General features: G+C 34.7%; 1 long non-coding RNA gene across 4 annotated transcripts; it reads right to left on the bottom strand.

The window, feature by feature from the left end:
* On the bottom strand, nt 78-14,084 carry LOC109826191. Of its 4 annotated transcripts, none has more exons than XR_002243229.1 (4): nt 13,918-14,084; nt 9,602-9,697; nt 5,281-5,408; nt 78-417 (listed from the first exon to the last, which is right to left on the bottom strand). It is a non-coding gene; the product is annotated as an uncharacterized LOC109826191 (long non-coding RNA). The 4 variants fall into 4 exon arrangements; XR_002243230.1 differs by having other exon boundaries at nt 9,602-9,693; XR_002243228.1 differs by lacking the exon at nt 9,602-9,697 and having other exon boundaries at nt 78-424; nt 13,918-14,073.

Raw genomic sequence — 14,574 nt, 5'->3', positions numbered from 1 at the left:
TATGCTTTAGATTAGATGAGCAAACTCGTTAAATCAACTACACAATCTAAATTCGAATATTTATCAATTGAGACCTTATGAGTAGTCGTACAACAGCTCTCGAAAGGAGCCAACAGCATATGTTTTGACTGTGTTAAATAAATAATAACAATAAAGAACCAAATGAAACAAAGAAAAGTGTTACCGACAAAAAAAAACATTGATAAAATATGGATCCAAACAAATGAAACAAAGAAATTAAATGACGACGAGAAAGACGCCATTCAATGTGTTTATAAACTTATATGTACAAATAAACACAGACATAAATGTATAAATTTACATAGGAGCACGTGTGTCATGAAAATCTCATCTGCATCTTTCACCCTTCCATCTTTATGCTGCCGCTTTCAGCATCCATCGAAAACATATGGGTATCTGTTTACTTAACAAATGAGGAAACAAGTCATGACATGGAAATATGTACAGAAATTAACCAACATTGAACAAAAAAGATTATTAACATGGAAATATACGTATTGAAACGCTAAAAAGATTGACTACATTCACATCGATGCAGTAAAACAGACAAACACAGGCTCGTCCAGAGTATAGGATCACTTTGATTCTCTGCAGCCGTACAATACAATATCCAAGCGAAATCATACATGTATCTTTTCTCCAAGTGAACAATAAGCATAAAATCTTTAATTGTTGAGAGAGTATCATTTTAATCAAGATTTTTTGTTATAATCAAGTTTCCACAATTTTAAACCTAAATAAGCACGTGCAATGAAGTACCATTTAATTTTAATGAAATTGCAGGCCTCGATCTGATGGATATTGTCTCATTTTGTGGACATGAATCTGGAAAAGTCTGATATAAACCAAAGAAATCATGATCAGGCCAAATTTGATGAACCTCAAACTTTCCTATTAGGTTGATTTCAGAATTCAACTGTCCAAGTTTTCACATATAGGAATCTGAACCAATTATTCAACAAATTTGATTTCGGACCATCGCATCTAGCCTTAGAAAAGAATTTCATATAAAATTTTTAAATCAAATAACCATTCATAAAAATTGAGGCATGTACCTGTACAAATGTAGAATTCTGGTTCGTCCATGTATTACATGAACCATATTTATGAATAGACCAGATTAAACGTACCAATAAAAATCCTTCCATTATTAAGTTACCAGTTTGGTGTTGATAGCAAAATTTTCAGTCAATAAACTGATAGCTATAAAAAGGGAGAGGATTCAGGACGCGTACTTGGAGATGATATACAGTGAATCATAAAGTGTAGCAGGATGCAAGGATGGCCACTTTTACATTTTTTCTGGTGATTGTCTTCCATGACATTCACAGTAAGTTTAGATAAATTTTTTCAGCATACCCACCAGAGGCGTAGAGTTTCCCGTGGAGAACACAGGTATTGAAAAGGCCAAGGTGATTCTCTTAAGCGAAACCTTTCTATTTTACTACTCTTTAGATGGGTTAATTGCATTTAGACCCCATGTACCATCGCGCTTTGGAACTTATTGTCCCAGTAGTTTGATTTTGACAGATAAGGCTCTGCTGGGTGATTTTTTTTAACTCCTTTATCATTCGTGAAATTTTGGTGGATATTACCCTAGGTGAAAACAGTGAGTCTGTCGGAGGATGAAAGAGTCAAAAGAATTCCAAGTAGGGTTGTCAAAATCGAAGTACAAGGTTATAAGTTTGTGTGTGTTCAATTAACCCTTTTCAAATTAATGAAACTATGTACGGCTATCTTCAATAATGCGTATATTGTTCTTGTTAGGAAGTATGACCATACTATAGCACAAAAACAAACAATCATCTATGCTGAATTGTTTTTCTAATTCTTTCTAATATTAAATTCATTATAAATATTGTTTTAGTTCTTTTGCCTTGTTGGACACTATCCCCAACCAAAAAGAACATGTTAGAGCCAATGTTTTAAATATCGGATATTAGGGAGATATTGACGAAGAAAATCCATATTGGACTACAAATATTGGGGAAATATCGGGGATACATAGTAAATATCGGAGTGTCATATTAGTGACATGCATATATAATAGAATGTCCTAAAATGTAATCTAAACATAGTTGATGAAATCTAAGCATACAAAATGTAAATAATATATGTATATGATCCTTAACCAATATTTTAAAACAAATAAAAGTCCAAATCAACATCGCAACATTGCATCCAATTTTTTTAGGCCGAAATGTCGTTAGATATATTTGGAAACTCACAATATATCGTCCAAAAATTGCCAAAATTAGTATATTATTTTCCGACAAGTCATGTAAGAAGACATAACGACCAATATCAACTGGTATATTCGCCATGTCAGGGACATATTGCCCAAAAATGCCAAAAAGTGATAAAGAATATTGAAATCATATCATTTTGCAGAAAGGCTTATGAGAGTATATATTGGCCGATATATCGAACCATGTCGGGGATATTTAAAACAATGTTTAGGGCAGCACTTCCCATGTCCCATCCATGTCTAATATTAGAAATATGTAATCTTTATCGACATCAAAAAATTGTGTAAGAAGTATGAAATGCCTCCTTAGCGAAGAGACATCCATTTGCTATCATACATTTGTTCCGGTAGATATATTTTTATCAGTTAAAATGCATATATACTAAAATAGACACATATATGTGTTGTCCTCATGTCTGGTATCTAGTGTTCGTGCCCACACATGAAGCTTATGTTTGTGCTAACAAATAATAACTCCTAGCTATGCTAGATCTATATCATAGTTCTCCAACATTGGATATTTAAGAAATAATGTTGGATAAACTTGAATAGATGTTCTGATAGAGATCATAACATAATAGATTTCATTGTTAGTTGCATCATCATCTGCCTATAATAATTATGAAGTACACTTCACAGAGGAGAACAGGCTCATGTGCAATATGTGTCAGAACCTGATATTTATAACATATTTGACGTATTAAAGACATATCAATGACTAAAAAATTGAGATCCAAAAATATCATGTATGAGTGATGGGTTTTAGTTGATAATCCAATTTGATTTATGCAAGTTCTTAGATGAAGCAAAGAACAATGACTTAGTCAAGTAGCCATTGATTCAGTAATAATACAATTTACAAAGTTTAATTTATAATAAATGACCACACATTTACTTAACCGAACAGATTCCACACACAGATGCATACACATGGACATACACTTACAGACTGATATGTATGTATATATGTCGCAGGTATGATAAGTTTCTGAATTCAATTTACCTTATAGAAGTGTTAATATAATTTTCCACTTTAATAACAACGGTCACGAGGAAATGACTATTCAGGTAGCTACTTACGTTAGGATTAATGGTGGATACACACTTTCTACCATGATGGGGTATGCAGTAATAACCCCAAGACTCTTTTCTTTGCATGTACTCTCCTGGAACCACAGTCAACATTATTTCCTTGCCCTCCATTTCGAGGGAAGTGAAGTTTCTTTTCTCTCGTTAAAATGAAGGCAAAAACAAATTACCATTACACGATTATCATGAAATCTGTACCTAACTTGGGAAATAACATCGTCTGGAATTCAGGTATATGTAAGTGTCAATTAAATAAGTTTTTTTTGGCGGTTTTGTTTGGATTGAGGGGAATAAGGGAGAAGGAAAGTTAGGGGAACCATTCACCTTGTTTGGGAACACTTAGGAGGTGAAGTTATTTACCCTAGTTCCCCTTAGTTCACCCCTTAATAGTATAAAATTTGTTACCCCCCAAATTTGGGTGTAACCAAGGGGAAGGGAACTCCCTTCCCTTCCCTTCTCTTCTCTCACCTAGCTTCCCTCAACTTCCCTTAATCCCATTGAAATCCAAACACACCCTAATTGTCCAAGGGGTGTATCTGCAACTGACCCTTTATTTCCCAATGAGAAGTATTTCATTTTACCTAATGGGGGGGAAAAGATATAACTTCCTTAATTGTCGCATTTTAGTTCAGTTACATGACCTCAGCATTTAAGACACCTATCCGAAAGACAACAAATTGAAGCCACATGATTTCAGTTACATGCCCTTGAGCATTTAATATACCTATGCGAAAGACAACACAATGAGGCCGACATGATTCTTGTTTACAAGCATTGAATCTTGGACATTCCATAAATCAATTCAACCTTTTACCGTTGAGTTCGAGCAGTTAAGCCATGTGACCATGTCTCACTAAACATAAAATCTCTAGTAGTTGACAAATTATCATTTTGATCACAAGATTTGTTAGAATTAAGTTTCCACAAATTTAAATAAAAATAAGCATGTGCAATGCAACACCATTTAGTTTAATGGAATTTAATAATTTATGCCCTTGATCTCATAGCTAGAATGCATCTCTTGATGCATGATGTTCTTTAGAAGTTTTGTGGTCATGGATATAAAAAATATGATGTAAATTAAACCCCCAAGAACTTTTAGCATTTTGCAGTAAACCCCTAAAAAATTCCAAAATTGCACTAAACCCTCGATAACTTTTGGAGTTGCAGAAAACCCCTCAATAAGCTTCCGCATTTTGCAAATAACCGCCATAAGTTAGAACCAAAAAACAACATAAGAAGACATTTTGAAGGACAATTTCAGCACAAAAAAAAGGATGTGGGACCCCAACCTGAATGCAAGAGGAGAACGAATGACAAAAGACGAGAGATTTTTGTTTATAGGGTTGAAAATATAAAGAGGTAACAAAGAGATTTTTTAAATAATTTAAGGGATTTTGGTCTTTTTAAGTCACGTGAAATGCAAGTGTCACGTCAGATGTAATGGTGCTAATTTTGGGGTTTTTCTACAAAAAATATTGGGAGTTTATTGCAATTTTTAAAGTTATTGGGGGTTTATTGCAAAATGCTGAAAGTGCTTGAGGGTTTTAGTGTGCGTAATCATTGATCTGGAACAATTTCTATCCGATATGAAGTTGGAACTTGTTGCGAGAAACTGTTGATTCTGTATTTTCTATTGTTGGCCTAATGATGTAGTTTATTAATTATTAGGCAATAAGTTTTTTACTCGCGTCAATTTATCAATGAGTATGCTAGTTCTCTGCTTGCCATTTGGGACTAACATAACATTTGATGACATTGTTGATATCAATTTCTCTACTTACTGGTATTGATTGTAGAACATGAGGATTTGAAGATGAATATCGGAAGATTATTTTCGTAGAACACAAACCCTATTAGAACATCTCCAATAGGAGTCGGCTGTTTCTAGTCGTAGAAAGGATTAAAATTTATGAACTGACCTCATATCTTTCTCCGAAGGGTGCCTAGTGTATCATGAACGAGCAATGCCATTTCATTTCAGGGGTCCTCCACTGGCCAATCAAGTTGAAGTGAAACCAAAACCAGCATCCCAATCAAGACCAAGCAGCTATGCATAAACAGGAGATACATCAACAAACACGCTTAACAGTGAACAAAGTGTTCAGCATACACCGACAAAGGGGTGGTTCAAGTTGCTTACGAAGAGGACAAAACAAAAGATATAATGAGATTTGTATTCTTTGGTGAAAGACACGTAGGAAAGCACCTTGTAATTTGAAGCTCTGCATCCTTTCTAAATGAATATTGAAACACTTCACAGTGGAGTTTTTCATAAACCCACCTCTAATAAGCAAGAACAGAAATTTTATAGTATTTGCAAGCTATTTTCTCTTCCTTTACTTTTAAAACATATCTTCCAGATCTTTTAGAGTTGTAAGAGAACTATCCTTGTTTGCATCTACAAGCAATGTTGTATTATGATTTAGGTGTGACTGATTGGAAGATACAAAAATCCTTATGAAAGAAACTCACAAATGAAGGGGTGATAGGAAGCCAAGCCCATGCATGAGTTGATTGTTCAGGTTATTATAGCCTAATTCCTAGTAAGTCTCGAAAAATCCAAGCAAAGCATACTATGCCTATTCTCATTTCGATACATCAGAAGCAGGAAGTGAGTGACGATATGATATGATATGTGCAATGTGAATTATAGCAGAACATAAGTTCTCAAAAGACCTATTCTCAGTTCATTTGAAATAGTGTCATGTTGAAATATATGACATAGGCATCTGGGAAGCTCTAACATACAATCTCATGCATATATAGAGTTTTGATGTTCACCAATCACAACAATAGCCTCCAATCAGTCACAAGCTAGGTTGCACGGATGCGAGTGCGGGTGCGGACACAGATGTGGGCGCGGATACAGGATATGACAAATTTGTAAAAGATAGGATACATGACACAGCTATATATACATATTAAAATTAATAATTTAAATGAGATCAATGTTGTTTTTTCATTAACATGATATGAAAAATAAAATCCCTACAAAATTTTTATGTTTCTTTTATTGAACAATAGCCTCCAATCAGTCACAAGCGAGGTTGCACAGATGTGGGTGCGGGTGCGGAGAAGAACGTGGGCACGGATACAAGGCATGACAAATTTGTAAAAGATAGGATATGGTACACAACTATATATACATATTGAAATTAATAATTTAAATGAGATTGATGTAGTTTTTTAAGTTGTTTTTTAACTCACATGCTTTGAAAAATAAAATCCTTACAAAATTTTTATGTTTCTTTTATTGAATAGCTTGTAAATAGAAATACCACTTGTTTTTTAAATAGAAACCCAAACGATCCTGTAAAATCATGCATGTGAGTTGAAACGAATGTGACCTCAGACCAAAGTGTTGGGGTGAAGCGTTTGATATGTCCAAGAAGTCTATTACAAGTGTTTAAACTAAAACATGTAGGTATATATTCAAGAAGTGTCCAAGTAGTGACGGACATGGACACAGATACAGGAGCTTAGATGAAGTGTCTGGGTAACATTTGTCACAATTAACTCGCAGTTATAAAAGCTGACCGGAAAGAGAAAATTATGAGCAAACCTTTTTTTTCCCGTACTTGCAATGGCTTGCTCATGTTAACACAACAAATAAAGATGAGAAATCCAAGAAAAAAGATCTCAAAATCAAGGGAATTTTTTTTATTTTTAACCACGTAAAATCCAGAAGAAAATTCAAAGATAAAAGATGCAGTCGAGGCTGTACAAGATCAACAAGAAACCCCCAATTAAATATGTTATTGTACTATTCCAAAGATTACAAGTTGCTAGCAACCACATTATCACAATAACAAAAAATGTTGGCTATGTTGTAAGAAAAGACAATTTGCCTTCAAACAATAGTCTCACATTGCCTAGTGTAGTGAATGTTTGGTGGTTTAAATTGGCTCTCTTCTCCTTACTCCTTGATGGTCCCCAAGAAGGGGTGTTTTAGGCATTCAACATGTTTGGGCTTTGCATCACAAACATGTGCGCGCATGCTCGCCACGCCCACGCCAAGCGTCCCCACGCCGGCCCGCCCAATCGCGCATCAAAGCCCGCCCTCGTCCCTGTTTTTTTTTTGATTTTTCAATTTTAATTTTTCCTTTTGACTCGACAATTAGCAGTGGCTAACACGTTTTGCACGTTTTGATCATGCGCACAGTTTGCACGTTTTGGAGAACGTAGGCGAACATGGCGGAGAGTTTCAACAGATTTGGGTTCTAAAACCCTATAAATGCAGAGGCCATCTCAGTTCGGAAGACACACAACAGAAAAGAAAATCCTCTCTAATTCTCTTCCTCCTCTCAAAAACTCTGCTATTACTTACTGCTGTTGTTTAAATTTTTCTTTGGGCAATCCTCTTCATCTGAGAAAGAAGCTCTATACTCTCGTCTGAGTACAGAGGCCGACTGTTTCCGGAGACTTTTACCGTTATGGGAGAGGGAATCGACTGCACCAGGGCGATAGGCGGGTCCTTAATCTTCTAAGATATTGCTTGCGCGACTGCTTCCTGTATCAGGCCAGATGTTCTGTTTATTTTATTTCCGAATTTATTTGCATGCTAATAAGTTAAATTAATATTCAACTAACAATCTAGAAGATTGATGATTATAACTGCTAATTATTAAATCCGAATTTTTGTGTTAATAATTATAATTATAATTAATGGAATTAATCTTTTACTGTTAATTGCCGTAATTAATTAGTTACTGTAATTGATTAATTGTTCTTAACTAGTGATTAATTTTATTGTTAATTTGTTGTTTTAAATTTGAGAAAAAAATAAACATTATTCTGAAAGAAATTTAATTACCTTTTCTGTTGCGGTTAGAAAGTTAATCCGAAAGAAAAAATATATATTTATTGCAATTATTGCTTAAATTATAATTGTTAATTATTGTTTCAATTAAATTGTTCGATTTCATATTTACTGGTTAATATTACTAGTTTATAAATAATATTGAATCAAATACATCTTCTAAAGTCATATTCCTAAGTAACTAGTTGATTGGTATTGACAAAAACCTTTCATTCCCTTCAGATTTCAAATACCTAGACTAGTTAACTTGAGTCGGACTTATGACAAATATTGACCATTCCAAGAGTGTCAAACCTGAGAAGTTTATCAGTGTTAACTACAAACAGTGAGCTAATCAAATGAGATACTGGCTCACTACCCTAGGACTCTTATCTGCCATTGAGACTCTTGATTCTTCATCCATTGGATCTCAACCAATGACCTCCAACTCTCTTGTTTATGGTCCTGAACCTGAACAACCTACTCCTTCCACTTCTGCTTCTGGTGCTAGTTCCTTCTTTAGTTTTATGAAACCAGAAGAAATTAACTATCACTGCCGACATAGGATCCTTAGTGCACTTGCGGACAATCTTTATGACATATATTATGAGTTCAAAAGTGCTAAAGATCTATAGAATGCTCTTGAAGCAGAATATGACTTTGATGATACCGGAATTCTGCGTTTCACATCCTCTGCCTTCAATAAGTTCATGATGGTTGATGACAAGACTATAAATGAACAAATTCATGAATTCCAAGATTTTATTCGTCACCTCCAATCAAAGGGAAACGCTTTTACTGATGATTTTAAAGTTTCATGTCTGATTGACAAACTCCCTCCTTCCTGGTCTAGATTTGCAGAAGATCTCTGACACAAGCAAAGAGATCTAACATTAACTGAAGCTTTCAAGGCTATTCACATTGAAGACCAACATAGACAAATTTCCAAAAACCAAGACTGATATGAAAGCTATAGTGAACTTGGTAAAAGATAAGTCTAAATCTAAGAATTTCAAACCCAAGGGGAAGAAATTCAAGAAAAACCGGCAATCATTCAATAAATCATCTTTCAAATCAAATCCCAATTCTTCCAGCCATAAGTCTGATGGAAAGTTCTGCTATGTCTGTGGTAGAACCAACCACTTGGCTCCCAACTGTTTCTATCAGAAAAAAGAACCAACAAAACCTGCTCCAAAAGGAAATGGATCTAATAAAGTAAACATGATTGAAGAAAATCCAAATTCCTTCAGGTTAGCTTCTTCTTTCTATCTTGTAAATTCCCTTACCTCCTCCACTGATTGGTACTTGGATTCTGGAGCTAATATTCACGTTTGCAATATTCGTTCTTGGTTTTCAACTTACCAGGAATCACGTGGAAAAAACATAAGCTTAGCAGATGACTCCACCAAACAAATAATTAAAAGTAAATACATAGAGCTTACCATGACTTCTGGAAAAGCTCTAAATCTGTAAGGCGTTCATCATGTTACTTCTCTCCGCCGAAACTTGATCAGTGAATCTCTTCTTCGTAGAGCTGGCTTTGGATTATAAAGGAATCCAATAAATTTACGATTACAAAAAGTAATGTATTCATAGAAAAAAGTTTTATTTGTAATGACATTTTCAAGCTTAATGTAATCAATTCCAGTCTAATGAAATTCCTGAATCTTCTGTTGCACAAATTGTTGAATCTTGTGATGTTTAGCATGGATGACTTGGACATGTAAATTTTTAAACTTTGCAGAGAATAATTAAATTGAATCTCATTCCTAAATCATCTTATGATTTTGTGATATTTATAGACGATCACTCCAAATATTGTTACACCTATCTTCTCAAAACTAAGGATGAAGTTTTAGATAGGTTTAAGGTGTATAAAACTGAATCTAAGAATCAACTTGAAAAGAAGATCAAGATTTTAAGATCTGATTGTGGGGGGGGGAGTATACCTCAAATGAAATGTCTGAATATTGCCAAGAGCACGATATTATTTATGAGGTAACTGCTCCTTATACATCACAATCTAACGAGATAGCTGAACGAAGGAACAAAACTCTTATGGACATAGTGAACTGTATGTTGCTCAGTTAAGGAGCACCTAAAAATCTCTGGGGTGAAGCTCTTCTTCCTGCTTGTTTCATTCTCAATAGGATTCCCCACAAAACTTCTGATATAACTCCTTATGAATATTGAAAGGGGAGAACTCCTAGATTTAACTTTTTCCGGGTTTGGGGTTGCTTGGCTAAGGTAGCTATTCACGAACCTAAAAAGAGAAAAATTGGATCTAAAACTGTTGATGTTGTATTTATTGGATATGCATTAGATAGTAATGTTAACATATTTCTAGTCATTAATTCTGAAATCAGTGACATATCCAACAATACTATCATTGAAGCAAGAGAGGCGGTCCACTTTAAAAAAATATTTTCTTTCAAATCCAAAATCTTAGAAAATCCTAGATCATCTCTTCCTTCTGATCTACCATCTTCTAGTTCTTCTCAACTTCTAGATATTGAACCTCGAAGAAGTAAAAGAGGTAAAATTTAAAAGGATTTTGGAGAAGATTTCTTTACATTTCTTGTTGAAGGTGATCCAAACTCCTTTAAGGAAGCAATAAATTCTCCTGAATCTTCTTTTTGAAAAGAAGCCATTGATAATGAAATAAAATCTATAATGAAAAACTATACTTGGATACTCATCGACTTACCGTCAGGTTGTAAACCTGTTGATTGCAAGTGGATATTCAAGAAGAAACTTAGAGTTGATGGTTCCGTTGACAAATATAAAGCAAGATTAGTAGCTAAAGGCTATACTCAGCAAAAGGGCATCGATTTCTTCAACACATATTCTTTTGTAGCCCGAATCTTAACTATCTAAGTATTATTAGTCTTTGCTGCTATTTATAAGTTGATCATACATCATATGGATGTCAAGACAATTTTTCTGAATGGTGATTTAGATGAAAAAATTTATATGAACCAACCTGAAGGCTTTGTTGTCAAAGATCAGGAAAATAAACTCTGTAAACTTGTTAAATTTTTGTATGATCTAAAACAAGCTCCTAAACAATGACACCAGAAATTTAACAAAATCATTGCATAATATGCCTTTGCTGTGAATAAACACGATAAGTGTGTATACACTAAAGTGATAAACAATGACTATATCATCCTCTGTCTCTATAGTGATGATATCCTTATCTTTTGAACAACTCTTGAAGTAATCTTAAATGTTAAGAATTATCTCTCCAAGAACTTTGACATGAAAGACTTTGGTCTTGCTGATATGATACTTGGAATGAAAATCACTAAAGATACTAGAGGAATATCATTTGGTTTTTCTCATAGTATTGAGAAAATGTTAATCAAATTCAAATTTCATAACTCTAAACCTGTCTCTACACCTTATGACTCTTCTATATCATTAAAAAAGAATGAATGTGAATCTGTCTCCCAGCTGAAAATTCTCAGCTGATTGGATCTCTCTTGTACATATCCAACCGAACTAGACCTGATATAGCTTATGTTGTAATGAAACTGAGCTGGTATACTAGCAACCCTAGCAAAGATCATCGGTTTGTCTTAGAGAGAGTATTTAAATACTTAAAAGGCACAGTTGACTATTGCTTGATTTACACTGGATACCCTGATGTAATAAAAGGGTACAGTGATGCCAATGGGGTCACAGATTTCAACAATATAAAATCTATATCTGGATATATATATTTTTTGATGGTGCAGTTGTATCCTGAAAATCCTGTAAGTAAACAGTAATTACCAGGAGTACCATGGAGTCTGATTTGATTGCACTTAATACCACTTACACAGAAGCAGAATGGTTAAAAAATCTACTATCTGAATTGCCTCTGGTCCCTAAACCCTCTCCTTCAATTTCTATTCACTCTGATTCTAAATCCACCATAGAGCTTCTAAAGCAAGTGCATGTTAATAAAAAAACTTAACAAACAAATTCAAATAAGATATAAATATGTACAATGCCTACTAGGTAAAGTTGTGATTCTAGACTTAATAAAGTCTGAAAAGAATCTTACTGACCCATTGACTAAGGGTCTATCTAGGAGTGAGGTTTTGGATTCATCGAGGGAGATGGGGTTAAGCCCATAAATGAGATCACTGACAGTAGAAACTCAACCTTTATTTGGAGACGTAATCCCAATATAGGTTCAATATGGTTAAAACAACCTAGACTAGTGACAGAACATCGACCTAGATATATTCATATATCATTATGGTAGCATTTACTACTACCCCTTCTCTATGATGACGATGCTTTTATGATACAGCTGGTTAGGTTGAGTTTTACTCTTAACAAGTCCAACGCATATATTATGAAGGGTATGATATCCAGCTGTAGTACAGGACTTGTCTACGTGAGAGGAATCATGATGGCCGCGGTTGGGGGGTGGAGAGCAGGACTAACCTCTAGAAACTCTCATGAGTCGGTTATTGTGAGCATGACCTTTAACGCTCAACCCGCTTTATTCAATAGATAAAGACGTATTGTGTGTGATTCCACTAATACCTTGTACAATGGGCCTAATTCAAGGCCTAATCTATTATGTCCCTCAGGTTGAGATGAACCCACTAAGAAAATGTTCAAAGCCGAAAGCTACCTCCTCCGAAATTCACGATACGAAGTGTTACCCAACCTATATTTATTTTGTAATTTATTGACTTATTTAATTATGAGTTTTCAGTCAAAAATTGCCTTTTCGGGGGGACTGCTGGCTATGTTGTAAGAAAATGCAATTTTCCTTCAAACAATAGTCCCATATTACCTAGCATAGTGAATGTTTGGTGGTTTAAATTGGCTCTCTTCTCTTTACTACTTGATAGTCCCAAAGAAGGGGTGTTTTGGGTATTCAACGTGTTTGGGCTTTGCATCACAAACACGCACGCGCGCCCGCCACGCCACGCCGCGTCGCGCGTCTGCCCGTCTTGCCGGTTTTTTGATTTTTTTTAATTTTAATTTTTCCTTTTGATTCGGCAATTAGCAACGACTAACACGTTTTGCACGTTTTGATCATGCGCACGGTTTGCACGTTTTGGAGAACGTGGGCGAACGTGACGGAGAGTTACAACAGATTTGGGTTCTAAAACCCTATAAATGTAGAGGCCATTTCAGTTCGGAAGACACAGCACAACGGAAAAGAAAATCATCTCTAATACTCTTCCTCCTCTCAATAACTCTGCTGTTACTTACTGCTATTATTTAAAATTTTCATTAGACAATCCTCTTCATCTGAGAAAGAAACTCTATACTCTCACTCGAGTACAGAGGCCAGCTGTTTCCGGGGGCTTTTACCGTTAGGGGAGACGGGATCGACAGGACGATAGGCGGGTCCTAGGACAGTGCTTGCGCGACTGCTTCCTGTATCAGGCAAGATTTTCTGTTTATTTTATTTTCGGATTTATTTTCTAAGTTAAAGTAATATTCAACTAACAAAAAAATACAGGAAAAAAATTTATTTGTTTGCTAACATCTAGACCCCATAAGCATGCTACATTTTATTTGCATTACAAGCTAGAATAGCTTAAAATATCAAAACTCGCTTCTAATTAAGGATACAGTTCCTACGATCTATTACTCAAGATTTTATTCTGCTTAAAATTAGGGTTTGCAGCTAACTGGAGTTTGGGAATAAACAAATTCAAAAGCCCTAAAAATTAGGTAAACAACAATAATAAATAATAAAAATTGAATCTTTAAGGGGGTAGAGAGAGAGAAGATCTCAAACCTCAGAGAGAAACCTCGCTATCAGAACGGGAAATCTTCGTTGGGCAATTCGAACGGGATTGAAGAAAGAAGAAGGAGCTTTAAGATTCGTGCGGTCTGATGAAGACGATGGGTCCTGATTATTGGATTCGTTAATGGGCCCCGCTTTAGAACGATTCGACCCGAATTCGCTGGCTTTGATTATTATGAGGCCACATCTTATAACTTTTTTTTGTTGGATTATTATTGTTATTATGGGACTTAGATAATTGAAATGTGATAATAGGCCTATAAGTTGGAAGTGGTGAGTCATAGTTGGAAAAAGAAATATTAAAAAAAGGAAAAGGAATTTATTCTTTAATAATATACAGAAATGCTATATATGTCCTAGCAAAAATGAAATGGAAATTATTTGCGTTTGTGGTAACGATTTGCATCCCTTTTATTTGAATTACAATGTCTAATTCATTATTATATCCAATGAACTTCAAAGAATCATGAACAATTTCATTTGTTTTTTAATGTTAAGTTATTTGTAACATTAGCAATAATGCAACCCAGGTTCAAATCCCAGAGGCTACACATTTAAAGCAAAGTAAAAAAAAAAAAATTTGTTTTACCGTGAATATAGATTTCAGCCTTTTAAGGGTGCTCAGTTCAAGAAATATACTAGAATATT

This window comes from Asparagus officinalis, chromosome 10, assembly GCF_001876935.1.
Source record: "Asparagus officinalis chromosome 10, Aspof.V1, whole genome shotgun sequence".
Lineage (NCBI taxonomy): Eukaryota > Viridiplantae > Streptophyta > Magnoliopsida > Asparagales > Asparagaceae > Asparagus > Asparagus officinalis.
The sequence above is the reverse complement of the archived record's forward strand: the minus strand, read 5'-3'. Positions and strand labels throughout refer to the sequence as shown.